The sequence below is a fragment of the Lathyrus oleraceus genome, chromosome 5, assembly GCF_024323335.1.
Source record: "Lathyrus oleraceus cultivar Zhongwan6 chromosome 5, CAAS_Psat_ZW6_1.0, whole genome shotgun sequence".
NCBI lineage: Eukaryota > Viridiplantae > Streptophyta > Magnoliopsida > Fabales > Fabaceae > Lathyrus > Lathyrus oleraceus.
Window position 1 is genome coordinate 581,705,737 of NC_066583.1, and position 26,954 is coordinate 581,732,690.

The 26,954-nt window shown below is 28.5% G+C and overlaps 26 non-coding genes across 26 annotated transcripts; all 26 read right to left on the reverse strand.

Annotated features, from left to right (window-relative positions):
- Positions 1 to 528: 528 nt before the first annotated feature.
- Positions 529 to 631, reverse strand: LOC127089814 (small nucleolar RNA Z279/snoR105/snoR108). Its single transcript, XR_007791367.1, has one exon. It is a non-coding gene; the product is annotated as a small nucleolar RNA Z279/snoR105/snoR108 (small nucleolar RNA).
- A 916-nt stretch (positions 632 to 1,547) lies between these two features.
- On the reverse strand, positions 1,548 to 1,651 carry LOC127089839 (small nucleolar RNA Z279/snoR105/snoR108). Its single transcript, XR_007791391.1, has one exon. It is a non-coding gene; the product is annotated as a small nucleolar RNA Z279/snoR105/snoR108 (small nucleolar RNA).
- Positions 1,652 to 2,606: 955 nt separating this feature from the next.
- LOC127089877 (small nucleolar RNA Z279/snoR105/snoR108) lies at positions 2,607 to 2,709 on the reverse strand. Its single transcript, XR_007791428.1, has one exon. It is a non-coding gene; the product is annotated as a small nucleolar RNA Z279/snoR105/snoR108 (small nucleolar RNA).
- A 902-nt stretch (positions 2,710 to 3,611) lies between these two features.
- Positions 3,612 to 3,715, reverse strand: LOC127089827 (small nucleolar RNA Z279/snoR105/snoR108). Its single transcript, XR_007791379.1, has one exon. It is a non-coding gene; the product is annotated as a small nucleolar RNA Z279/snoR105/snoR108 (small nucleolar RNA).
- Positions 3,716 to 4,668: 953 nt separating this feature from the next.
- On the reverse strand, positions 4,669 to 4,771 carry LOC127089815 (small nucleolar RNA Z279/snoR105/snoR108). The gene has a single exon (XR_007791368.1). It is a non-coding gene; the product is annotated as a small nucleolar RNA Z279/snoR105/snoR108 (small nucleolar RNA).
- Positions 4,772 to 5,685: 914 nt separating this feature from the next.
- Positions 5,686 to 5,789, reverse strand: LOC127089828 (small nucleolar RNA Z279/snoR105/snoR108). Its single transcript, XR_007791380.1, has one exon. It is a non-coding gene; the product is annotated as a small nucleolar RNA Z279/snoR105/snoR108 (small nucleolar RNA).
- A 955-nt stretch (positions 5,790 to 6,744) lies between these two features.
- On the reverse strand, positions 6,745 to 6,847 carry LOC127089816 (small nucleolar RNA Z279/snoR105/snoR108). The gene has a single exon (XR_007791369.1). It is a non-coding gene; the product is annotated as a small nucleolar RNA Z279/snoR105/snoR108 (small nucleolar RNA).
- A 915-nt stretch (positions 6,848 to 7,762) lies between these two features.
- Positions 7,763 to 7,866, reverse strand: LOC127089829 (small nucleolar RNA Z279/snoR105/snoR108). The gene has a single exon (XR_007791381.1). It is a non-coding gene; the product is annotated as a small nucleolar RNA Z279/snoR105/snoR108 (small nucleolar RNA).
- Positions 7,867 to 8,821: 955 nt separating this feature from the next.
- Positions 8,822 to 8,924, reverse strand: LOC127089817 (small nucleolar RNA Z279/snoR105/snoR108). Its single transcript, XR_007791370.1, has one exon. It is a non-coding gene; the product is annotated as a small nucleolar RNA Z279/snoR105/snoR108 (small nucleolar RNA).
- Positions 8,925 to 9,839: 915 nt separating this feature from the next.
- Positions 9,840 to 9,943, reverse strand: LOC127089830 (small nucleolar RNA Z279/snoR105/snoR108). Its single transcript, XR_007791382.1, has one exon. It is a non-coding gene; the product is annotated as a small nucleolar RNA Z279/snoR105/snoR108 (small nucleolar RNA).
- A 955-nt stretch (positions 9,944 to 10,898) lies between these two features.
- Positions 10,899 to 11,001, reverse strand: LOC127089869 (small nucleolar RNA Z279/snoR105/snoR108). The gene has a single exon (XR_007791420.1). It is a non-coding gene; the product is annotated as a small nucleolar RNA Z279/snoR105/snoR108 (small nucleolar RNA).
- A 915-nt stretch (positions 11,002 to 11,916) lies between these two features.
- LOC127089831 (small nucleolar RNA Z279/snoR105/snoR108) lies at positions 11,917 to 12,020 on the reverse strand. Its single transcript, XR_007791383.1, has one exon. It is a non-coding gene; the product is annotated as a small nucleolar RNA Z279/snoR105/snoR108 (small nucleolar RNA).
- A 953-nt stretch (positions 12,021 to 12,973) lies between these two features.
- On the reverse strand, positions 12,974 to 13,076 carry LOC127089818 (small nucleolar RNA Z279/snoR105/snoR108). The gene has a single exon (XR_007791371.1). It is a non-coding gene; the product is annotated as a small nucleolar RNA Z279/snoR105/snoR108 (small nucleolar RNA).
- Positions 13,077 to 13,981: 905 nt separating this feature from the next.
- On the reverse strand, positions 13,982 to 14,085 carry LOC127089832 (small nucleolar RNA Z279/snoR105/snoR108). The gene has a single exon (XR_007791384.1). It is a non-coding gene; the product is annotated as a small nucleolar RNA Z279/snoR105/snoR108 (small nucleolar RNA).
- Positions 14,086 to 15,039: 954 nt separating this feature from the next.
- On the reverse strand, positions 15,040 to 15,142 carry LOC127089870 (small nucleolar RNA Z279/snoR105/snoR108). Its single transcript, XR_007791421.1, has one exon. It is a non-coding gene; the product is annotated as a small nucleolar RNA Z279/snoR105/snoR108 (small nucleolar RNA).
- Positions 15,143 to 16,057: 915 nt separating this feature from the next.
- Positions 16,058 to 16,161, reverse strand: LOC127089833 (small nucleolar RNA Z279/snoR105/snoR108). Its single transcript, XR_007791385.1, has one exon. It is a non-coding gene; the product is annotated as a small nucleolar RNA Z279/snoR105/snoR108 (small nucleolar RNA).
- Positions 16,162 to 17,116: 955 nt separating this feature from the next.
- On the reverse strand, positions 17,117 to 17,219 carry LOC127089871 (small nucleolar RNA Z279/snoR105/snoR108). Its single transcript, XR_007791422.1, has one exon. It is a non-coding gene; the product is annotated as a small nucleolar RNA Z279/snoR105/snoR108 (small nucleolar RNA).
- Positions 17,220 to 18,134: 915 nt separating this feature from the next.
- On the reverse strand, positions 18,135 to 18,238 carry LOC127089835 (small nucleolar RNA Z279/snoR105/snoR108). Its single transcript, XR_007791387.1, has one exon. It is a non-coding gene; the product is annotated as a small nucleolar RNA Z279/snoR105/snoR108 (small nucleolar RNA).
- A 955-nt stretch (positions 18,239 to 19,193) lies between these two features.
- Positions 19,194 to 19,296, reverse strand: LOC127089872 (small nucleolar RNA Z279/snoR105/snoR108). Its single transcript, XR_007791423.1, has one exon. It is a non-coding gene; the product is annotated as a small nucleolar RNA Z279/snoR105/snoR108 (small nucleolar RNA).
- A 916-nt stretch (positions 19,297 to 20,212) lies between these two features.
- On the reverse strand, positions 20,213 to 20,316 carry LOC127089836 (small nucleolar RNA Z279/snoR105/snoR108). The gene has a single exon (XR_007791388.1). It is a non-coding gene; the product is annotated as a small nucleolar RNA Z279/snoR105/snoR108 (small nucleolar RNA).
- Positions 20,317 to 21,271: 955 nt separating this feature from the next.
- LOC127089819 (small nucleolar RNA Z279/snoR105/snoR108) lies at positions 21,272 to 21,374 on the reverse strand. The gene has a single exon (XR_007791372.1). It is a non-coding gene; the product is annotated as a small nucleolar RNA Z279/snoR105/snoR108 (small nucleolar RNA).
- A 915-nt stretch (positions 21,375 to 22,289) lies between these two features.
- Positions 22,290 to 22,393, reverse strand: LOC127089842 (small nucleolar RNA Z279/snoR105/snoR108). The gene has a single exon (XR_007791394.1). It is a non-coding gene; the product is annotated as a small nucleolar RNA Z279/snoR105/snoR108 (small nucleolar RNA).
- A 954-nt stretch (positions 22,394 to 23,347) lies between these two features.
- Positions 23,348 to 23,450, reverse strand: LOC127089820 (small nucleolar RNA Z279/snoR105/snoR108). Its single transcript, XR_007791373.1, has one exon. It is a non-coding gene; the product is annotated as a small nucleolar RNA Z279/snoR105/snoR108 (small nucleolar RNA).
- Positions 23,451 to 24,363: 913 nt separating this feature from the next.
- LOC127089805 (small nucleolar RNA Z279/snoR105/snoR108) lies at positions 24,364 to 24,466 on the reverse strand. The gene has a single exon (XR_007791359.1). It is a non-coding gene; the product is annotated as a small nucleolar RNA Z279/snoR105/snoR108 (small nucleolar RNA).
- Positions 24,467 to 25,397: 931 nt separating this feature from the next.
- LOC127089873 (small nucleolar RNA Z279/snoR105/snoR108) lies at positions 25,398 to 25,500 on the reverse strand. Its single transcript, XR_007791424.1, has one exon. It is a non-coding gene; the product is annotated as a small nucleolar RNA Z279/snoR105/snoR108 (small nucleolar RNA).
- A 917-nt stretch (positions 25,501 to 26,417) lies between these two features.
- LOC127089803 (small nucleolar RNA Z279/snoR105/snoR108) lies at positions 26,418 to 26,520 on the reverse strand. Its single transcript, XR_007791357.1, has one exon. It is a non-coding gene; the product is annotated as a small nucleolar RNA Z279/snoR105/snoR108 (small nucleolar RNA).
- Positions 26,521 to 26,954: the final 434 nt, after the last annotated feature.

Genomic DNA, 26,954 nt, shown 5'->3' on the forward strand with positions numbered 1-26,954 from the left:
TTCAAATATCTTTAAATTAATGGCTCCTCATTTTTAAGATAGACATAGGGGTGTTTTACAAATGGGTGGACCAACATGTCTGTATATATTGATGTATGTGAATCATTGAAATACATTACGCATTAGAGGTATTTATTACTTCATCATATTTATTGATGATTATAGTAGATACGGTTATGTGTATTTAATGATACACAAATCTAAATCCTTTTAAAAGTTCAAGAAATTTAAAATTAAGAAGAAAATCAATTAGACATGAATATTAAAATCATTCGAGCAGATCAAGGTTTAAAATAATAATAAAAAAATTTAGTTTTCTAAATATCCAATTTTTGGTGCTTATTTTTTTTTATATATATTAAATAGTAAATTTGTCATGCAAAAAGTTTGGCATTTTTTTAACATTTACAATAAATTTTAAACATATTTAAAAAGAAAATAAGCACATGGATTAAATTACATAAAATTAAATTCAAAAGTAACAAAACATTTGACAACTAGAATTACCCCCTTTAGGTTTGGACTATAGAGATCAGATTGGTCAACGGAGAGTGCCCAATTGTCGTATCAGGCTTGGGGCAGACACCCAACTCACATATTTAATGTGAGACTAGACCACTCATCATATCTCATTACTGCCTGAAAAATCATTGAATAATAACACTATAATCTACTATGCTTCGATGTGGGACTAATATAAAGCAATTTTTTTTTTGTTTACAACACTGAATTCCATGTAGCAGCAAGTGACAACACCACATCCAATTTTACTGTGCGGTTCAATGTTGCATTAGTTTAGCTGCAGATTCAAGTGATCTACCAACCGCTTTGGGTTCTATCTCATGGACGAGATTTGGCTTAATGTATTTTATCTTTTTCTTTTCTGAATCTTGTACTCGAAAGCCACCTCATTTTCATGGGATGTTATAAGAAATAAAACTTATGGAGAATAAGCTTAAATAGATGTAAATTCTAAAGAAACTAAAATATCATTTAATCTTATGTTATGTATTAAATTTATTCTTCAAATATCTTTAAATTAATGTCTCTTGTTTTTAAGATAGACGTAAGGGTGTTTTACATATGGATGGACCGACATGTCTATATATACTGATGTATGTGAATCATTGAATACATTAGGCATAAGAGGTATTTAGTACTTCATCATATTTATTGATGATTATAGTAGACATAGTCATGCGTATTTAATGATACACAAATCTAAATCCTTTGAAAAGTTCAAGAAATTTAAAATGAAGAGAAAAATCAATTAGACATAAATATTCAAATCATTCGAGCTGATAAGGGTGGTGAATACTTAAAAAATAGTTTGGCTCTCTAAATATCCCATTTTTGGTGTTGATTAATTTTTTTATATTAAACAAGTATATTTAACATGTAAAAATTTGGCATTTTTTTAACATTTACGATAAATTTAAAAATTATTTAATAAGAAAATAAACACGTGGAATAAATTACATAAAACTAAATTCAAAAGTAAGAAAATGTTTTATAACTAGATCTACCCCCTTTAGGTTTGGGCTATAGAGATCATATTGGTCAAAGTAGAGTGCCCAATTTTCGTAACCAGGCTTGGGGCAGACACCCAAGTCGCATATGTAAAGCGAGACTAGACCACTCATCATATCTCATTACTGCCTGAAGAATCATTGATTAATAACACTATAATCTACTCTTCTTATAGCGATCATGTATTTCTATATCTACAGATCTTCGATGTGGGACTAATATAAAGCAAATGTTTTTTGTTTACAACACTGAATTCCATGTAACAACAAGTTACAACACCACTTCCAATTTCGTTGTGCAACTCAATTTTGTATTAGTTTAGCTGCAGATTCAAGGGATCTATCAATCGCTTTGGGTTTTATCTCATGGACGAGATTTGGCTTAATGTATTTTATCTTTTTCTTTTCTGAATCTTGTACTCGAATGCCGTCTCATTTTCATGGGATGTTATCAGAAATAAAACTTTTGGATAATAAACTTAAGTAAATGTAGATTTTATAGAAACTAAAATATCATTTAATCTTATGTTATGTATTAAATTTAATCTTCAAATATCTTTAAATTAATGGCTCCTCATTTTTAAGATAGACATAGGGGTGTTTTACAATTGGGTGGACCAACATGTCTGTATATATTGATGTATGTGAATCATTGAAATACATTACGCATTAGAGGTATTTATTACTTCATCATATTTATTGATGATTATAGTAGATACGGTTATGTGTATTGAATGATACACAAATCTAAATCCTTTTAAAAGTTCAAGAAATTTAAAATTAAGAAGAAAATCAATTGGACATGAATATGAAAATCATTCGAGCAGATCAAGGTTTAAAATAATAATAAAAAAATTTAGTTTTCTAAATATCCAATTTTTGGTGCTTATTAATTTTTTTTATATATTAAATAGTAAATTTGTCATGCAAAAAGTTTGGTATTTTTTTTAACATTTATAATAAATTTTAAACATATTTAAAAAGAAAATAAGCACATGGAATAAATTACATAAAATTAAATTCAAAAGTAACAAAACATTTGATAACTAGAATTACCCCCTTTAGGTTTGGACTATAGAGATCAGATTGGTCAACGGAGAGTGCCCAATTGTCGTATCAGGCTTGGGGCAGACACCCAACTCACATATTTAATGTGAGACTAGACCACTCATCATATATCATTACTGCCTGAAGAATCATTGAATAATAACACTATAATCTACTATGCTTCGTTGTGGGACTAATATAAAGCAATTTTTTTTTGTTTACAACACTGAATTCCATGTAGCAGCAAGTGACAACACCACTTCCGATTTTACTGTGCTGTTCAATGTTGCATTAGTTTAGCTGCAGATTCAAGTGATCTACCAACCGCTTTGGGTTCTATCTCATGGACGAGATTTGCCTTAATGTATTTTATCTTTTTCTTTTCTGAATCTTGTACTCGAAAGCCATCTCATTTTCATGGTATGTTATAAGAAATAAAACTTATGGAGAATAAGCTTAAATAGATGTAAATTTTAGAGAAACAAAAATATCATTTAATCTTATGTTATGTATTAAATTTATTCTTCAAATATCTTTAAATTAATGTCTCTTGTTTTGAAGATAGAGATAAGGGTGTTTTACATATGGATGGACCGACATGTCTATATATACTGATGTATGTGAATCATTGAATACATTAGGCATAAGAGGTATTTAGTACTTCATCATATTTATTGATGATTATAGTAGACATAGTCATGCGTATTTAATGATACACAAATCTAAATCCTTTGAAAAGTTCAAGAAATTTAAAATAAAGAAAAAAATCAATTAGACATAAATATTCAAATCATTCGAGCTGATCAAGGTGGTGAATATTTAAAAAATAGTTTGGCTCTCTAAATATCCCATTTTTGGTGTTGATTAATTTTTTTATATTTAACGTGTAAAAATTTGGCATTTTTTTAACATTTACGATATATTTAAAAATTATTTAATAAGAAAATAAACACGTGGAATAAATTACATAAAACTAAATTCAAAAGTAAGAAAATGTTTTATAACTAGATCTACCCCCTTTAGGTTTGGGCTATAGAGATCAAATTGGTCAAAGTAGAGTGCCCAATTTTCGTAACCAGGCTTGGGGAAGACACCCAAGTCGCATATGTAAAGCGAGACTAGACCACTCATCATATCTCATTACTGCCTGAAGAATCATTGAGTAATAACACTATAATCTACTCTTCTTATAGCGGTCATGTATTTCTATATCTACAGATCTTCGATGTGGGACTAATATAAAGCAAATGTTTTTTGTTTACAACACTGAATTCCATGTAACAACAAGTTACAACACCACTTCCAATTTTGTTGTGCAGCTCAATGTTGTATTAGTTTAGCTGCAGATTCAAGGGATCTATCAATCGCTTTGGGTTTTATCTCATGGATGAGATTTGGCTTAATGTATTTTATCTTTTTCTTTTCTGAATCTTGTACTCGAATGCCGTCTCATTTTCATGGGATGTTATCAGAAATAAAACTTTTGGATAATAAACTTAAGTAAATGTAGATTTTATAGAAACTAAAATATCATTTAATCTTATGTTATGTATTAAATTTAATCTTCAAATATCTTTAAATTAATGGCTCCTCATTTTTAAGATAGACATAGGGGTGTTTTACAAATGGGTGGACCAACATGTCTGTATATATTGATGTATGTGAATCATTGAAATACATTACGCATTAGAGGTATTTATTACTTCATCATATTTATTGATGATTATAGTAGATACGGTTATGTGTATTTAATGATACACAAATCTAAATCCTTTTAAAAGTTCAAGAAATTTAAAATTAAGAAGAAAATCAATTGGACATGAATATGAAAATCATTCGAGCAGATCAAGGTTTAAAATAATAATAAAAAAATTTAGTTTTCTAAATATCCAATTTTTGGTGCTTATTAATTTTTTTATATATTAAATAGTAAATTTGTCATGCAAAAAGTTTGGTATTTTTTTAACATTTATAATAAATTTTAAACATATTTAAAAAGAAAATAAGCACATGGAATAAATTACATAAAATTAAATTCAAAAGTAACAAAACATTTGATAACTAGAATTACCCCCTTTAGGTTTGGACTATAGAGATCAGATTGGTCAACGGAGAGTGCCCAATTGTCGTATCAGGCTTGGGGCAGACACCCAACTCACATATTTAATGTGAGACTAGACCACTCATCATATCTCATTACTGCCTGAAGAATCATTGAATAATAACACTATAATCTACTATGCTTCGTTGTGGGACTAATATAAAGCAATTTTTTTTGTTTACAACACTGAATTCCATGTAGCAGCAAGTGACAACACCACTTCCGATTTTACTGTGCTGTTCAATGTTGCATTAGTTTAGCTGCAGATTCAAGTGATCTACCAACCGCTTTGGGTTCTATCTCATGGACGAGATTTGCCTTAATGTATTTTATCTTTTTCTTTTCTGAATCTTGTACTCGAAAGCCATCTCATTTTCATGGTATGTTATAAGAAATAAAACTTATGGAGAATAAGCTTAAATAGATGTAAATTTTAGAGAAACAAAAATATCATTTAATCTTATGTTATGTATTAAATTTATTCTTCAAATATCTTTAAATTAATGTCTCTTGTTTTGAAGATAGAGATAAGGGTGTTTTACATATGGATGGACCGACATGTCTATATATACTGATGTATGTGAATCATTGAATACATTAGGCATAAGAGGTATTTAGTACTTCATCATATTTATTGATGATTATAGTAGACATAGTCATGCGTATTTAATGATACACAAATCTAAATCCTTTGAAAAGTTCAAGAAATTTAAAATAAAGAAAAAAATCAATTATATATAAATATTCAAATCATTCGAGCTGATCAAGGTGGTGAATATTTAAAAAATAGTTTGGCTCTCTAAATATCCCATTTTTGGTGTTGATTAATTTTTTTATATTAAACAACTATATTTAACGTGTAAAAATTTGGCATTTTTTTAACATTTACGATAAATTTAAAAATTATTTAATAAGAAAATAAACACGTGGAATAAATTACATAAAACTAAATTCAAAAGTAAGAAAATGTTTTATAACTAGATCTACCCACTTTAGGTTTGGGCTATAGAGATCAAATTGGTCAAAGTAGAGTGCCCAATTTTCGTAACCAGGCTTGGGGAAGACACCCAAGTCGCATATGTAAAGCGAGACTAGACCACTCATCATATCTCATTACTGCCTGAAGAATCATTGAGTAATAACACTATAATCTACTCTTCTTATAGCGGTCATGTATTTCTATATCTACAGATCTTCGATGTGGGACTAATATAAAGCAAATGTTTTTTGTTTACAACACTGAATTCCATGTAACAACAAGTTACAACACCACTTCCAATTTTGTTGTGCAGCTCAATGTTGTATTAGTTTAGCTGCAGATTCAAGGGATCTATCAATCGCTTTGGGTTTTATCTCATGGATGAGATTTGGCTTAATGTATTTTATCTTTTTCTTTTCTGAATCTTGTACTCGAATGCCGTCTCATTTTCATGGGATGTTATCAGAAATAAAACTTTTGGATAATAAACTTAAGTAAATGTAGATTTTATAGAAACTAAAATATCATTTAATCTTATGTTATGTATTAAATTTAATCTTCAAATATCTTTAAATTAATGGCTCCTCATTTTTAAGATAGACATAGGGGTGTTTTACAAATGGGTGGACCAACATGTCTGTATATATTGATGTATGTGAATCATTGAAATACATTACGCATTAGAGGTATTTATTACTTCATCATATTTATTGATGATTATAGTAGATACGGTTATGTGTATTTAATGATACACAAATCTAAATCCTTTTAAAAGTTCAAGAAATTTAAAATTAAGAAGAAAATCAATTGGACATGAATATGAAAATCATTCGAGCAGATCAAGGTTTAAAATAATAATAAAAAAATTTAGTTTTCTAAATATCCAATTTTTGGTGCTTATTAATTTTTTTTATATATTAAATAGTAAATTTGTCATGCAAAAAGTTTGGTATTTTTTTTAACATTTATAATAAATTTTAAACATATTTAAAAAGAAAATAAGCACATGGAATAAATTACATAAAATTAAATTCAAAAGTAACAAAACATTTGATAACTAGAATTACCCCCTTTAGGTTTGGACTATAGAGATCAGATTGGTCAACGGAGAGTGCCCAATTGTCGTATCAGGCTTGGGGCAGACACCCAACTCACATATTTAATGTGAGACTAGACCACTCATCATATCTCATTACTGCCTGAAGAATCATTGAATAATAACACTATAATCTACTATGCTTCGTTGTGGGACTAATATAAAGCAATTTTTTTTTGTTTACAACACTGAATTCCATGTAGCAGCAAGTGACAACACCACTTCCGATTTTACTGTGCTGTTCAATGTTGCATTAGTTTAGCTGCAGATTCAAATGATCTACCAACCGCTTTGGGTTCTATCTCATGGACGAGATTTGCCTTAATGTATTTTATCTTTTTCTTTTCTGAATCTTGTACTCGAAAGCCATCTCATTTTCATGGTATGTTATAAGAAATAAAACTTATGGAGAATAAGCTTAAATAGATGTAAATTTTAGAGAAACAAAAATATCATTTAATCTTATGTTATGTATTAAATTTATTCTTCAAATATCTTTAAATTAATGTCTCTTGTTTTGAAGATAGAGATAAGGGTGTTTTACATATGGATGGACCGACATGTCTATATATACTGATGTATGTGAATCATTGAATACATTAGGCATAAGAGGTATTTAGTACTTCATCATATTTATTGATGATTATAGTAGACATAGTCATGCGTATTTAATGATACACAAATCTAAATCCTTTGAAAAGTTCAAGAAATTTAAAATAAAGAAAAAAATCAATTAGATATAAATATTCAAATCATTCGAGCTGATCAAGGTGGTGAATATTTAAAAAATAGTTTGGCTCTCTAAATATCCCATTTTTGGTGTTGATTAATTTTTTTATATTAAACAAGTATATTTAACGTGTAAAAATTTGGCATTTTTTTAACATTTACGATAAATTTAAAAATTATTTAATAAGAAAATAAACACGTGGAATAAATTACATAAAACTAAATTCAAAAGTAAGAAAATGTTTTATAACTAGATCTACCCCCTTTAGGTTTGGGCTATAGAGATCAAATTGGTCAAAGTAGAGTGCCCAATTTTCGTAACCAGGCTTGGGGAAGACACCCAAGTCGCATATGTAAAGCGAGACTAGACCACTCATCATATCTCATTACTGCCTGAAGAATCATTGAGTAATAACACTATAATCTACTCTTCTTATAGCGGTCATGTATTTCTATATCTACAGATCTTCGATGTGGGACTAATATAAAGCAAATGTTTTTTGTTTACAACACTGAATTCCATGTAACAACAAGTTACAACACCACTTCCAATTTTGTTGTGCAGCTCAATGTTGTATTAGTTTAGCTGCAGATTCAAGGGATCTATCAATCGCTTTGGGTTTTATCTCATGGATGAGATTTGGCTTAATGTATTTTATCTTTTTCTTTTCTGAATCTTGTACTCGAATGCCGTCTCATTTTCATGGGATGTTATCAGAAATAAAACTTTTGGATAATAAACTTAAGTAAATGTAGATTTTATAGAAACTAAAATATCATTTAATCTTATGTTATGTATTAAATTTAATCTTCAAATATCTTTAAATTAATGGCTCCTCATTTTTAAGATAGACATAGGGGTGTTTTACAAATGGGTGGACCAACATGTCTGTATATATTGATGTATGTGAATCATTGAAATACATTACGCATTAGAGGTATTTATTACTTCATCATATTTATTGATGATTATAGTAGATACGGTTATGTGTATTTAATGATACACAAATCTAAATCCTTTTAAAAGTTCAAGAAATTTAAAATTAAGAAGAAAATCAATTGGACATGAATATGAAAATCATTCGAGCAGATCAAGGTTTAAAATAATAATAAAAAAATTTAGTTTTCTAAATATCCAATTTTTGGTGCTTATTAATTTTTTTTATATATTAAATAGTAAATTTGTCATGCAAAAAGTTTGGTATTTTTTTTAACATTTATAATAAATTTTAAACATATTTAAAAAGAAAATAAGCACATGGAATAAATTACATAAAATTAAATTCAAAAGTAACAAAACATTTGATAACTAGAATTACCCCCTTTAGGTTTGGACTATAGAGATCAGATTGGTCAACGGAGAGTGCCCAATTGTCGTATCAGGCTTGGGGCAGACACCCAACTCACATATTTAATGTGAGACTAGACCACTCATCATATCTCATTACTGCCTGAAGAATCATTGAATAATAACACTATAATCTACTATGCTTCGTTGTGGGACTAATATAAAGCAATTTTTTTTTGTTTACAACACTGAATTCCATGTAGCAGCAAGTGACAACACCACTTCCGATTTTACTGTGCTGTTCAATGTTGCATTAGTTTAGCTGCAGATTCAAATGATCTACCAACCGCTTTGGGTTCTATCTCATGGACGAGATTTGCCTTAATGTATTTTATCTTTTTCTTTTCTGAATCTTGTACTCGAAAGCCATCTCATTTTCATGGTATGTTATAAGAAATAAAACTTATGGAGAATAAGCTTAAATAGATGTAAATTTTAGAGAAACAAAAATATCATTTAATCTTATGTTATGTATTAAATTTATTCTTCAAATATCTTTAAATTAATGTCTCTTGTTTTGAAGATAGAGATAAGGGTGTTTTACATATGGATGGACCGACATGTCTATATATACTGATGTATGTGAATCATTGAATACATTAGGCATAAGAGGTATTTAGTACTTCATCATATTTATTGATGATTATAGTAGACATAGTCATGCGTATTTAATGATACACAAATCTAAATCCTTTGAAAAGTTCAAGAAATTTAAAATAAAGAAAAAAATCAATTAGATATAAATATTCAAATCATTCGAGCTGATCAAGGTGGTGAATATTTAAAAAATAGTTTGGCTCTCTAAATATCCCATTTTTGGTGTTGATTAATTTTTTTATATTAAACAAGTATATTTAACGTGTAAAAATTTGGCATTTTTTTAACATTTACGATAAATTTAAAAATTATTTAATAAGAAAATAAACACGTGGAATAAATTACATAAAACTAAATTCAAAAGTAAGAAAATGTTTTATAACTAGATCTACCCCCTTTAGGTTTGGGCTATAGAGATCAAATTGGTCAAAGTAGAGTGCCCAATTTTCGTAACCAGGCTTGGGGAAGACACCCAAGTCGCATATGTAAAGCGAGACTAGACCACTCATCATATCTCATTACTGCCTGAAGAATCATTGAGTAATAACACTATAATCTACTCTTCTTATAGCGGTCATGTATTTCTATATCTACAGATCTTCGATGTGGGACTAATATAAAGCAAATGTTTTTTGTTTACAACACTGAATTCCATGTAACAACAAGTTACAACACCACTTCCAATTTTGTTGTGCAGCTCAATGTTGTATTAGTTTAGCTGCAGATTCAAGGGATCTATCAATCGCTTTGGGTTTTATCTCATGGACGAGATTTGGCTTAATGTATTTTATCTTTTTCTTTTCTGAATCTTGTACTCGAATGCCGTCTCATTTTCATGGGATGTTATCAGAAATAAAACTTTTGGATAATAAACTTAAGTAAATGTAGATTTTATAGAAACTAAAATATCATTTAATCTTATGTTATGTATTAAATTTAATCTTCAAATATCTTTAAATTAATGGCTCCTCATTTTTAAGATAGACATAGGGGTGTTTTACAAATGGGTGGACCAACATGTCTGTATATATTGATGTATGTGAATCATTGAAATACATTACGCATTAGAGGTATTTATTACTTCATCATATTTATTGATGATTATAGTAGATACGGTTATGTGTATTTAATGATACACAAATCTAAATCCTTTTAAAAGTTCAAGAAATTTAAAATTAAGAAGAAAATCAATTGGACATGAATATGAAAATCATTCGAGCAGATCAAGGTTTAAAATAATAATAAAAAAATTTAGTTTTCTAAATATCCAATTTTTGGTGCTTATTAATTTTTTTTATATATTAAATAGTAAATTTGTCATGCAAAAAGTTTGGTATTTTTTTTAACATTTATAATAAATTTTAAACATATTTAAAAAGAAAATAAGCACATGGAATAAATTACATAAAATTAAATTCAAAAGTAACAAAACATTTGATAACTAGAATTACCCCCTTTAGGTTTGGACTATAGAGATCAGATTGGTCAACGGAGAGTGCCCAATTGTCGTATCAGGCTTGGGGCAGACACCCAACTCACATATTTAATGTGAGACTAGACCACTCATCATATCTTATTACTGCCTGAAGAATCATTGAATAATAACACTATAATCTACTATGCTTCGTTGTGGGACTAATATAAAGCAATTTTTTTTTGTTTACAACACTGAATTCCATGTAGCAGCAAGTGACAACACCACTTCCGATTTTACTGTGCTGTTCAATGTTGCATTAGTTTAGCTGCAGATTCAAATGATCTACCAACCGCTTTGGGTTCTATCTCATGGACGAGATTTGCCTTAATGTATTTTATCTTTTTCTTTTCTGAATCTTGTACTCGAAAGCCATCTCATTTTCATGGTATGTTATAAGAAATAAAACTTATGGAGAATAAGCTTAAATAGATGTAAATTTTAGAGAAACAAAAATATCATTTAATCTTATGTTATGTATTAAATTTATTCTTCAAATATCTTTAAATTAATGTCTCTTGTTTTGAAGATAGAGATAAGGGTGTTTTACATATGGATGGACCGACATGTCTATATATACTGATGTATGTGAATCATTGAATACATTAGGCATAAGAGGTATTTAGTACTTCATCATATTTATTGATGATTATAGTAGACATAGTCATGCGTATTTAATGATACACAAATCTAAATCCTTTGAAAAGTTCAAGAAATTTAAAATAAAGAAAAAAATCAATTAGACATAAATATTCAAATCATTCGAGCTGATCAAGGTGGTGAATATTTAAAAAATAGTTTGGCTCTCTAAATATCCCATTTTTGGTGTTGATTAATTTTTTTATATTAAACAAGTATATTTAACGTGTAAAAATTTGGCATTTTTTTAACATTTACGATAAATTTAAAAATTATTTAATAAGAAAATAAACACGTGGAATAAATTACATAAAACTAAATTCAAAAGTAAGAAAATGTTTTATAACTAGATCTACCCCCTTTAGGTTTGGGCTATAGAGATCAAATTGGTCAAAGTAGAGTGCCCAATTTTCGTAACCAGGCTTGGGGAAGACACCCAAGTCGCATATGTAAAGCGAGACTAGACCACTCATCATATCTCATTACTGCCTGAAGAATCATTGATTAATAACACTATAATCTACTCTTCTTATAGCGGTCATGTATTTCTATATCTACAGATCTTCGATGTGGGACTAATATAAAGCAAATGTTTTTTGTTTACAACACTGAATTCCATGTAACAACAAGTTACAACACCACTTCCAATTTTGTTGTGCAGCTCAATGTTGTATTAGTTTAGCTGCAGATTCAAGGGATCTATCAATCGCTTTGGGTTTTATCTCATGGACGAGATTTGGCTTAATGTATTTTATCTTTTTCTTTTCTGAATCTTGTACTCGAATGCCGTCTCATTTTCATGGGATGTTATCAGAAATAAAACTTTTGGATAATAAACTTAAGTAAATGTAGATTTTATAGAAACTAAAATATCATTTAATCTTATGTTATGTATTAAATTTAATCTTCAAATATCTTTAAATTAATGGCTCCTCATTTTTAAGATAGACATAGGGGTGTTTTACAAATGGGTGGACCAACATGTCTGTATATATTGATGTATGTGAATCATTGAAATACATTACGCATTAGAGGTATTTATTACTTCATCATATTTATTGATGATTATAGTAGATACGGTTATGTGTATTTAATGATACACAAATCTAAATCCTTTTAAAAGTTCAAGAAATTTAAAATTAAGAAGAAAATCAATTGGACATGAATATGAAAATCATTCGAGCAGATCAAGGTTTAAAATAATAATAAAAAAATTTAGTTTTCTAAATATCCAATTTTTGGTGCTTATTAATTTTTTATATATTAAATAGTAAATTTGTCATGCAAAAAGTTTGGTATTTTTTTTAACATTTATAATAAATTTTAAACATATTTAAAAAGAAAATAAGCACATGGAATAAATTACATAAAATTAAATTCAAAAGTAACAAAACATTTGATAACTAGAATTACCCCCTTTAGGTTTGGACTATAGAGATCAGATTGGTCAACGGAGAGTGCCCAATTGTCGTATCAGGCTTGGGGCAGACACCCAACTCACATATTTAATGTGAGACTAGACCACTCATCATATCTCATTACTGCCTGAAGAATCATTGAATAATAACACTATAATCTACTATGCTTCGTTGTGGGACTAATATAAAGCAATTTTTTTTGTTTACAACACTGAATTCCATGTAGCAGCAAGTGACAACACCACTTCCGATTTTACTGTGCTGTTCAATGTTGCATTAGTTTAGCTGCAGATTCAAGTGATCTACCAACCGCTTTGGGTTCTATCTCATGGACGAGATTTGCCTTAATGTATTTTATCTTTTTCTTTTCTGAATCTTGTACTCGAAAGCCATCTCATTTTCATGGTATGTTATAAGAAATAAAACTTATGGAGAATAAGCTTAAATAGATGTAAATTTTAGAGAAACAAAAATATCATTTAATCTTATGTTATGTATTAAATTTATTCTTCAAATATCTTTAAATTAATGTCTCTTGTTTTGAAGATAGAGATAAGGGTGTTTTACATATGGATGGACCGACATGTCTATATATACTGATGTATGTGAATCATTGAATACATTAGGCATAAGAGGTATTTAGTACTTCATCATATTTATTGATGATTATAGTAGACATAGTCATGCGTATTTAATGATACACAAATCTAAATCCTTTGAAAAGTTCAAGAAATTTAAAATAAAGAAAAAAATCAATTAGATATAAATATTCAAATCATTCGAGCTGATCAAGGTGGTGAATATTTAATGGCTCTCTAAATATCCCATTTTTGGTGTTGATTAATTTTTTTATATTAAACAAGTATATTTAACGTGTAAAAATTTGGCATTTTTTTAACATTTACGATAAATTTAAAAATTATTTAATAAGAAAATAAACACGTGGAATAAATTACATAAAACTAAATTCAAAAGTAAGAAAATGTTTTATAACTAGATCTACCCCCTTTAGGTTTGGGCTATAGAGATCAAATTGGTCAAAGTAGAGTGCCCAATTTTCGTAACCAGGCTTGGGGAAGACACCCAAGTCGCATATGTAAAGCGAGACTAGACCACTCATCATATCTCATTACTGCCTGAAGAATCATTGAGTAATAACACTATAATCTACTCTTCTTATAGCGGTCATGTATTTCTATATCTACAGATCTTCGATGTGGGACTAATATAAAGCAAATGTTTTTTGTTTACAACACTGAATTCCATGTAACAACAAGTTACAACACCACTTCCAATTTTGTTGTGCAGCTCAATGTTGTATTAGTTTAGCTGCAGATTCAAGGGATCTATCAATCGCTTTGGGTTTTATCTCATGGACGAGATTTGGCTTAATGTATTTTATCTTTTTCTTTTCTGAATCTTGTACTCGAATGCCGTCTCATTTTCATGGGATGTTATCAGAAATAAAACTTTTGGATAATAAACTTAAGTAAATGTAGATTTTATAGAAACTAAAATATCATTTAATCTTATGTTATGTATTAAATTTAATCTTCAAATATCTTTAAATTAATGGCTCCTCATTTTTAAGATAGACATAGGGGTGTTTTACAAATGGGTGGACCAACATGTCTGTATATATTGATGTATGTGAATCATTGAAATACATTACGCATTAGAGGTATTTATTACTTCATCATATTTATTGATGATTATAGTAGATACGGTTATGTGTATTTAATGATACACAAATCTAAATCCTTTTAAAAGTTCAAGAAATTTAAAATTAAGAAGAAAATCAATTGGACATGAATATGAAAATCATTCGAGCAGATCAAGGTTTAAAATAATAATAAAAAAATTTAGTTTTCTAAATATCCAATTTTTGGTGCTTATTAATTTTTTTATATATTAAATAGTAAATTTGTCATGCAAAAAGTTTGGTATTTTTTTTAACATTTATAATAAATTTTAAACATATTTAAAAAGAAAATAAGCACATGGAATAAATTACATAAAATTAAATTCAAAAGTAACAAAACATTTGATAACTAGAATTACCCCCTTTAGGTTTGGACTATAGAGATCAGATTGGTCAACGGAGAGTGCCCAATTGTCGTATCAGGCTTGGGGCAGACACCCAACTCACATATTTAATGTGAGACTAGACCACTCATCATATCTTATTACTGCCTGAAGAATCATTGAATAATAACACTATAATCTACTATGCTTCGTTGTGGGACTAATATAAAGCAATTTTTTTTTGTTTACAACACTGAATTCCATGTAGCAGCAAGTGACAACACCACTTCCGATTTTACTGTGCTGTTCAATGTTGCATTAGTTTAGCTGCAGATTCAAATGATCTACCAACCGCTTTGGGTTCTATCTCATGGACGAGATTTGCCTTAATGTATTTTATCTTTTTCTTTTCTGAATCTTGTACTCGAAAGCCATCTCATTTTCATGGTATGTTATAAGAAATAAAACTTATGGAGAATAAGCTTAAATAGATGTAAATTTTAGAGAAACAAAAATATCATTTAATCTTATGTTATGTATTAAATTTATTCTTCAAATATCTTTAAATTAATGTCTCTTGTTTTGAAGATAGAGATAAGGGTGTTTTACATATGGATGGACCGACATGTCTATATATACTGATGTATGTGAATCATTGAATACATTAGGCATAAGAGGTATTTAGTACTTCATCATATTTATTGATGATTATAGTAGACATAGTCATGCGTATTTAATGATACACAAATCTAAATCCTTTGAAAAGTTCAAGAAATTTAAAATAAAGAAAAAAATCAATTAGACATAAATATTCAAATCATTCGAGCTGATCAAGGTGGTGAATATTTAAAAAATAGTTTGGCTCTCTAAATATCCCATTTTTGGTGTTGATTAATTTTTTTATATTAAACAAGTATATTTAACGTGTAAAAATTTGGCATTTTTTTAACATTTACGATAAATTTAAAAATTATTTAATAAGAAAATAAACACGTGGAATAAATTACATAAAACTAAATTCAAAAGTAAGAAAATGTTTTATAACTAGATCTACCCCCTTTAGGTTTGGGCTATAGAGATCAAATTGGTCAAAGTAGAGTGCCCAATTTTCGTAACCAGGCTTGGGGAAGACACCCAAGTCGCATATGTAAAGCGAGACTAGACCACTCATCATATCTCATTACTGCCTGAAGAATCATTGAGTAATAACACTATAATCTACTCTTCTTATAGCGGTCATGTATTTCTATATCTACAGATCTTCGATGTGGGACTAATATAAAGCAAATGTTTTTTGTTTACAACACTGAATTCCATGTAACAACAAGTTACAACACCACTTCCAATTTTGTTGTGCAGCTCAATGTTGTATTAGTTTAGCTGCAGATTCAAGGGATCTATCAATCGCTTTGGGTTTTATCTCATGGACGAGATTTGGCTTAATGTATTTTATCTTTTTCTTTTCTGAATCTTGTACTCGAATGCCGTCTCATTTTCATGGGATGTTATCAGAAATAAAACTTTTGGATAATAAACTTAAGTAAATGTAGATTTTATAGAAACTAAAATATCATTTAATCTTATGTTATGTATTAAATTTAATCTTCAAATATCTTTAAATTAATGGCTCCTCATTTTTAAGATAGACATAGGGGTGTTTTACAAATGGGTGGACCAACATGTCTGTATATATTGATGTATGTGAATCATTGAAATACATTACGCATTAGAGGTATTTATTACTTCATCATATTTATTGATGATTATAGTAGATACGGTTATGTGTATTTAATGATACACAAATCTAAATCCTTTTAAAAGTTCAAGAAATTTAAAATTAAGAAGAAAATCAATTGGACATGAATATGAAAATCATTCGAGCAGATCAAGGTTTAAAATAATAATAAAAAAATTTAGTTTTCTAAATATCCAATTTTTGGTGCTTATTAATTTTTTTTATATATTAAATAGTAAATTTGTCATGCAAAAAGTTTGGTATTTTTTTTAACATTTATAATAAATTTTAAACATATTTAAAAAGAAAATAAGCACATGGAATAAATTACATAAAATTAAATTCAAAAGTAACAAAACATTTGATAACTAGAATTACCCCCTTTAGGTTTGGACTATAGAGATCAGATTGGTCAACGGAGAGTGCCCAATTGTCGTATCAGGCTTGGGGCAGACACCCAACTCACATATTTAATGTGAGACTAGACCACTCATCATATCTTATTACTGCCTGAAGAATCATTGAATAATAACACTATAATCTACTATGCTTCGTTGTGGGACTAATATAAAGCAATTTTTTTTTGTTTACAACACTGAATTCCATGTAGCAGCAAGTGACAACACCACTTCCGATTTTACTGTGCTGTTCAATGTTGCATTAGTTTAGCTGCAGATTCAAATGATCTACCAACCGCTTTGGGTTCTATCTCATGGACGAGATTTGCCTTAATGTATTTTATCTTTTTCTTTTCTGAATCTTGTACTCGAAAGCCATCTCATTTTCATGGTATGTTATAAGAAATAAAACTTATGGAGAATAAGCTTAAATAGATGTAAATTTTAGAGAAACAAAAATATCATTTAATCTTATGTTATGTATTAAATTTATTCTTCAAATATCTTTAAATTAATGTCTCTTGTTTTGAAGATAGAGATAAGGGTGTTTTACATATGGATGGACCGACATGTCTATATATACTGATGTATGTGAATCATTGAATACATTAGGCATAAGAGGTATTTAGTACTTCATCATATTTATTGATGATTATAGTAGACATAGTCATGCGTATTTAATGATACACAAATCTAAATCCTTTGAAAAGTTCAAGAAATTTAAAATAAAGAAAAAAATCAATTAGACATAAATATTCAAATCATTCGAGCTGATCAAGGTGGTGAATATTTAAAAAATAGTTTGGCTCTCTAAATATCCCATTTTTGGTGTTGATTAATTTTTTTATATTAAACAAGTATATTTAACGTGTAAAAATTTGGCATTTTTTTAACATTTACGATAAATTTAAAAATTATTTAATAAGAAAATAAACACGTGGAATAAATTACATAAAACTAAATTCAAAAGTAAGAAAATGTTTTATAACTAGATCTACCCCCTTTAGGTTTGGGCTATAGAGATCAAATTGGTCAAAGTAGAGTGCCCAATTTTCGTAACCAGGCTTGGGGAAGACACCCAAGTCGCATATGTAAAGCGAGACTAGACCACTCATCATATCTCATTACTGCCTGAAGAATCATTGAGTAATAACACTATAATCTACTCTTCTTATAGCGGTCATGTATTTCTATATCTACAGATCTTCGATGTGGGACTAATATAAAGCAAATGTTTTTTGTTTACAACACTGAATTCCATGTAACAACAAGTTACAACACCACTTCCAATTTTGTTGTGCAGCTCAATGTTGTATTAGTTTAGCTGCAGATTCAAGGGATCTATCAATCGCTTTGGGTTTTATCTCATGGACGAGATTTGGCTTAATGTATTTTATCTTTTTCTTTTCTGAATCTTGTACTCGAATGCCGTCTCATTTTCATGGGATGTTATCAGAAATAAAACTTTTGGATAATAAAGTTAAGTAAATGTAGATTTTATAGAAACTAAAATATCATTTAATCTTATGTTATGTATTAAATTTAATCTTCAAATATCTTTAAATTAATGGCTCCTCATTTTTAAGATAGACATAGGGGTGTTTTACAAATGGGTGGACCAACATGTCTGTATATATTGATGTATGTGAATCATTGAAATACATTACGCATTAGAGGTATTTATTACTTCATCATATTTATTGATGATTATAGTAGATACGGTTATGTGTATTTAATGATACACAAATCTAAATCCTTTTAAAAGTTCAAGAAATTTAAAATTAAGAAGAAAATCAATTGGACATGAATATGAAAATCATTCGAGCAGATCAAGGTTTAAAATAATAATAAAAAAATTTAGTTTTCTAAATATCCAATTTTTGGTGCTTATTAATTTTTTTTATATATTAAATAGTAAATTTGTCATGCAAAAAGTTTGGTATTTTTTTTAACATTTATAATAAATTTTAAACATATTTAAAAAGAAAATAAGCACATGGAATAAATTACATAAAATTAAATTCAAAAGTAACAAAACATTTGATAACTAGAATTACCCCCTTTAGGTTTGGACTATAGAGATCAGATTGGTCAACGGAGAGTGCCCAATTGTCGTATCAGGCTTGGGGCAGACACCCAACTCACATATTTAATGTGAGACTAGACCACTCATCATATCTTATTACTGCCTGAAGAATCATTGAATAATAACACTATAATCTACTATGCTTCGTTGTGGGACTAATATAAAGCAATTTTTTTTTGTTTACAACACTGAATTCCATGTAGCAGCAAGTGACAACACCACTTCCGATTTTACTGTGCTGTTCAATGTTGCATTAGTTTAGCTGCAGATTCAAATGATCTACCAACCGCTTTGGGTTCTATCTCATGGACGAGATTTGCCTTAATGTATTTTATCTTTTTCTTTTCTGAATCTTGTACTCGAAAGCCATCTCATTTTCATGGTATGTTATAAGAAATAAAACTTATGGAGAATAAGCTTAAATAGATGTAAATTTTAGAGAAACAAAAATATCATTTAATCTTATGTTATGTATTAAATTTATTCTTCAAATATCTTTAAATTAATGTCTCTTGTTTTGAAGATAGAGATAAGGGTGTTTTACATATGGATGGACCGACATGTCTATATATACTGATGTATGTGAATCATTGAATACATTAGGCATAAGAGGTATTTAGTACTTCATCATATTTATTGATGATTATAGTAGACATAGTCATGCGTATTTAATGATACACAAATCTAAATCCTTTGAAAAGTTCAAGAAATTTAAAATAAAGAAAAAAATCAATTAGACATAAATATTCAAATCATTCGAGCTGATCAAGGTGGTGAATATTTAAAAAATAGTTTGGCTCTCTAAATATCCCATTTTTGGTGTTGATTAATTTTTTTATATTAAACAAGTATATTTAACGTGTAAAAATTTGGCATTTTTTTAACATTTACGATAAATTTAAAAATTATTTAATAAGAAAATAAACACGTGGAATAAATTACATAAAACTAAATTCAAAAGTAAGAAAATGTTTTATAACTAGATCTTCCCCCTTTTAGGTTTGGGCTATAGAGATCAAATTGGTCAAAGTAGAGTGCCCAATTTTCGTAACCAGGCTTGGGGAAGACACCCAAGTCGCATATGTAAAGCGAGACTAGACCACTCATCATATCTCATTACTGCCTGAAGAATCATTGATTAATAACACTATAATCTACTCTTCTTATAGCGGTCATGTATTTCTATATCTACAGATCTTCGATGTGGGACTAATATAAAGCAAATGTTTTTTGTTTACAACACTGAATTCCATGTAACAACAAGTTACAACACCACTTCCAATTTTGTTGTGCAGCTCAATGTTGTATTAGTTTAGCTGCAGATTCAAGGGATCTATCAATCGCTTTGGGTTTTATCTCATGGACGAGATTTGGCTTAATGTATTTTATCTTTTTCTTTTCTGAATCTTGTTCTCGAATGCCGTCTCATTTTCATGGGATGTTATCAGAAATAAAACTTTTGGATAATAAACTTAAGTAAATGTAGATTTTATAGAAACTAAAATATCATTTAATCTTATGTTATGTATTAAATTTAATCTTCAAATATCTTTAAATTAATGGCTCCTCATTTTTAAGATAGACATAGGGGTGTTTTACAAATGGGTGGACCAACATGTCTGTATATATTGATGTATGTGAATCATTGAAATACATTACGCATTAGAGGTATTTATTACTTCATCATATTTATTGATGATTATAGTAGATACGGTTATGTGTATTTAATGATACACAAATCTAAATCCTTTTAAAAGTTCAAGAAATTTAAAATTAAGAAGAAAATCAATTGGACATGAATATGAAAATCATTCGAGCAGATCAAGGTTTAAAATAATAATAAAAAAATTTAGTTTTCTAAATATCCAATTTTTGGTGCTTATTAATTTTTTATATATATTAAATAGTAAATTTGTCATGCAAAAAGTTTGGTATTTTTTTTAACATTTACAATAAATTTTAAACATATTTAAAAAGAAAATAAGCACATGGAATAAATTACATAAAATTAAATTCAAAAGTAACAAAACATTTGATAACTAGAATTACCCCCTTTAGGTTTGGACTATAGAGATCAGATTGGTCAACGGAGAGTGCCCAATTGTCGTATCAGGCTTGGGGCAGACACCCAACTCACATATTTAATGTGAGACTAGACCACTCATCATATCTCATTACTGCCTGAAGAATCATTGAATAATAACACTATAATCTACTATGCTTCGTTGTGGGACTAATATAAAGCAATTTTTGTTTGTTTACAACACTGAATTCCATGTAGCAGCAAGTGACAACACCACCTCCAATTTTACTGTGTGGTTCAATGTTGCATTAGTTTAGCTGCAGATTCAAGTGATCTACCAACCGCTTTGGGTTCTATCTCATGGACGAGATTTGCCTGAATGTATTTTATCTTTTTCTTTTCTGAATCTTGTACTCGAAAGCCATCTCATTTTCATGGGATGTTATAAGAAATAAAACTTATGGAGAATAAGCTTAAATAGATGTAAATTTTAGAGAAACAAAAATATCATTTAATCTTATGTTATGTATTAAATTTATTCTTCAAATATCTTTAAATTAATGTCTCTTGTTTTGAAGATAGAGATAAGGGTGTTTTACATATGGATGGACCGACATGTCTATATATACTGATGTATGTGAATCATTGAATACATTAGGCATAAGAGGTATTTAGTACTTCATCATATTTATTGATGATTATAGTAGACATACTCATGCGTATTTAATGATACACAAATCTAAATCCTTTGAAAAGTTCAAGAAATTTAAAATGAAGAAAAAAATCAATTAGACATAAATATTCAAATCATTCGAGCTGATCAAGGTGGTGAATATTTAAAAAATAAATTGGCTCTCTAAATATCCCATTTTTGGTGTTGATTAATTTTTTTATATTAAACAAGTATATTTAACATGTAAAAATTTTGCATTTTTTTAACATTTACGATAAATTTAAATATTATTTAATAAGAAAATAAACACGTGGAGTAAATTACATAAAACTAAATTCAAAAGTAAGAAAATGTTTTATAACTAGATCTACCCCCTTTAGGTTTGGGCTATAGAGATCAAATTGGTCAAAGTAGAGTGCCCAATTTTCGTAACCAGGCTAGGGGCAGACACCCAAGTCGCATATGTAAAGCGAGACTAGACCACTCATCATATCTCATTACTGCCTGAAGAATCATTGATTAATAACACTATAATCTACTCTTCTTATAGTGGTCATGTATTTCTATATCTACAGATCTTCGATGTGGGACTTATATAAAACAAATGTTTTTTGTTTACAACACTGAATTCCATGTAACAACAAGTTACATCACCACTTCCAATTTTGTTGTGCAGCTCAATGTTGTATTAGTTTAGCTGCAAATTCAAGGGATCTATCAATCGCTTTGGGTTTTATCTCATGGACGAGATTTGGCTTAATGTATTTTATCTTTTTCTTTTCTAAATCTTGTACTCGAATGCCGTCTCATTTTCATGGGATGTTATCAGAAATAAAACTTTTGGGTAATAAACTTATGTAAATGTAGATTTTATAGAAACTAAAATATCATTTAATCTTATGTTATGTATTAAATTTAATCTTCAAATATCTTTAAATTAATGGCTCCTCATTTTTAAGATAGACATAGGGGTGTTTTACAAATGGGTGGACCAACATGTCTGTATATATTGATGTATGTGAATCATTGAAATACATTACGCATTAGAGGTATTTATTACTTCATCATATTTATTGATGATTATAGTAGATACGGTTATGTGTATTTAATGATACACAAATCTAAATCCTTTTAAAAGTTCAAGAAATTTAAAATTAAGAAGAAAATCAATTGGACATGAATATTAAAATCATTCGAGCAGATCAAGGTTTAAAATAATAATAAAAAAATTTAGTTTTCTAAATATCCAATTTTTGGTGCTTATTAATTTTTTATATATATTGAATAGTAAATTTGTCATGCAAAAAGTTTGGTATTTTTTTTAACATTTACAATAAATTTAAACATATTTAAAAAGAAAATAAGAACATGGAATAAATTACATAAAATTAAATTCAAAAGTAACAAAACATTTGATAACTAGAATTACACCCTTTAGGTTTGGACTATAGAGATCAGATTGGTCAACGGAGAGTGCCCAATTGTCGTATCAGGCTTGGGGCAGACACCCAACTCACATATTTAATGTGAGACTAGACCACTCATCATATCTCATTACTGCCTGAAGAATCATTGAATAGTAACACTATAATCTACTATGCTTCGTTGTGGGACTAATATAAAGCAATTTTTTTTTGTTTACAACACTGAATTCCATGTAGCAGCAAGTGACAACACCACTTCCAATTTTAATGTGCGGTTCAATGTTGCATTAGTTTAGCTGCAGATTCAAGTGATCTACCAACCGCTTTGGGTTCTATCTCATGGACGAGATTTGCCTTAATGTATTTTATCTTTTTCTTTTCTGAATCTTGTACTCGAAAGCCATCTCATTTTCATGGGATGTTATAAGAAATAAAACTTATGGAGAATAAGCTTAAATAGATGTAAATTTTAGAGAAACAAAAATATCATTTAATCTTATGTTATGTATTAAATTTATTCTTCAAATATTTTAAATTAATGTCTCCTGTTTTGAAGATAGAGATAAGGGTGTTTTACATATGGATGGACCGACATGTCCAGATATACTGATGCATGTGAATCATTGAATACATTAGGCATAAGAGGTATTTAGTACTTCATCATATTTATTGATGATTATAGTAGATATAGTCATGCGTATTTAATGATACACAAATCTAAATCCTTTGAAAAGTTCAAGAAATTTAAAATGAAGAAAAAAATCAATTGGACATAAATATTCAAATCATTCGAGCTGATCAAGGTGGTGAATATTTAAAAAATAGTTTAGCTCTCTAAATATCCAATTTTTGGTGTTGATTAATTTTTTTTATATTAAACAAGTAAATTTGTCATGTAAAAATTTGGCATTTTCTAACATTTACAATAAATTTAAAATAATTTAATAAGAAAATAAACACATGGAATTAATTACATAAAACTAAATTCAAAAGTAACAAAATATTTTATAACTAGATTTACCCCTTTTAGGTTTGGGCTATAGAGATCAATTGGTCAAAGGAGAGTGCCTAATTGTCGTAACCAGGCTTGGGCCAGACACCCGAGTCGCATATGTAAAGCGAGACTAGACCACTCATCATATCTCATAATGCCTGAAGAATCATTGATTAATAACACTATAATATACTATTCTTATAGGGGTCATGTATTTCTATATCTCCCGATCTTCGATGCGAGACTAATATAAAGCACATGTTTTTTGTTTACAACACTCAATTCCATGTAGCAACAAGTTACAACACCACTTCCAATTTTGTCGTGCAGCTCAATGTTGTATTAGTTTAGCTGCAGATTCAAGGGATCTATCAATCGCTTTTGGTTCTATCTAATCAACGATATTTAGGTTAATGTATTTTATCTTTTCTTTTCTGAATCTTGTACTCAAATGTCTCTCATTTTCTTGGGAGGTTATAAGAAATAAAACTTATGGATAATAAACTTAAGTAAATGTAAATTTATAGAAACCCAAATATCATTTAATCTTATGTTATATGTTAAATTTAATCTTCAAATATCTTTAAATTAATGGCTCCTCATTTTTAAGATAGACAAAAGGGTGTTTTACATATGGGTGGACCTGATGTATGTGAATCATTGAAATACATTAGGCATTAGAGGTATTTATTACTTCATCATATTTATTGATGATTATAGTAGATATCGTTATGTGTATTTAATGATACACAAATCTAAATCCTTTTAAAAGTTCAAGAAATTTAAAATTAAGAACAAAATCAATTGGACATGAATATTAAAATCATTCGAGCAGATCAAGGTGGTGAATATTAAAAAAAAATAGTTTTCTTAATATCCAATTTTTGGTGCTTATTAATTTTTTTTTAAATCTTAAATAGTAAATTTGTCATGTAAAAAGTTTGGCATTTTTTTAACATTTACAATAAATTTTAAACATATTTAAAAAGAAAATAAACACATGGAATAAATTACATAAAATTAAATTCAAAAGTAAGACAACATTTGACAACTAGATTTACCCCCTTTAGATTTGGACTATAGAGATCAAATTGGTCAACGGAGAGTGCCCAATTGTCGTATCAGGCTTGGGGCAGACACCCAACTTGCATATTTTATGCGAGACTAGACCACTCATCATATCTCATTATTGTCTGAAGAATCATAGATTAATAACACTATAATATACTATTCTTCGATGTGGGACTAATATAAAGCAATTTTTTTTTGTTTACAACACTGAATTCCATGTAGCAACAAGTGACAACACCACTTCCAATTTTATTGTGCGGTTCAATAATGCATTAGTTTAGCTGCAGATTCAAGTGATCTATCAACCGCTTTGGGTTCTATCTCATGGACGAGAGTTGGCTTTATCTATTTTTTATCTTTTTCTTTTCTGAATCTTGTACTCGAAAGTCATCTCACTTTCATGGGATGTTATAAGAAATAAAACTTATGGAGAACAAGATTAAATAGATGTAAGTTTTAAAGAAACTAAAATATCATTTAATCTTATGTTATGTATTAAATTTATTCTTCAAATATCTTTATATTAATGTCTCCTATTTTGAAGATAGAGATAAGGGTGTTTTACATATGGATAGACCGACATGTCCATATATACTGTTGTATGTGAATCATTGAATACATTAGGCATAAGAGGTATTTAGTAATTCATCATATTTATCGATGTTTATAGTAGATATAGTCATGCGTATTTAATGATACACAAATCTAAATCCTTTGAAAAGTTCAAGAAATTTAAAATGAAGAAAAAAATCAATTGGACATAAATATTCAAATCATTCGAGCTGATCAAGGTGGTGAATATTTAAAAAATAGTTTAACTCTCTAAATATCCAATTTTTGGTGTTGATTAATTTTTTTTATATGAAACAAGTAAATTTGTCATGTAAAAATTTGGCATTTTTTAACATTTACAATAAATTTAAAAATAATTTAATAAGAAAATAAACACATGGAATTAATTACATAAAATTAAATTCAAAAGTAACAAAATATTTTATAACTAGATTTACCCCTTTTAGGTTTGGGCTTTAGAGATCAATTGGTCAAAGGAGAGTGCCCAATTGTCGTAACCAGACTTGGGCCAGACACCCAAGTCGCATATGTAAAGCGAGACTAGACCACTCATCATATCTCATTACTGCCTGAAGAATCATTGATTAATAACACTATAATATACTATTCTTATAGGGGTCATGTATTTCTATATCTCTCGATCTTCGATGCGAAACTAATATAAAGCACATGTTTTTTGTTTACAACACTCAATTCCATGTAGCAACAAGTTACAACACCACTTCCAATTTTGTCGTGCAGCTCAATGTTGTATTAGTTTAGCTGCAGATTCAAGGGATCTATGAATCGCTTTTGGTTCTATCTAATCAACGAGATTTAGGTTAATGTATTTTATCTTTTTCTTTTCTGAATCTTGTACTCGAATGTCGTCTCATTTTCTTGGGATGTTATAAGAAATAAAACTTATGGATAATAAACGTAAGTAAATGTAAATTTTATAGAAACTCAAATATCATTTAATCTTATGTTATGTATTAAATTTAATCTTCAAATAT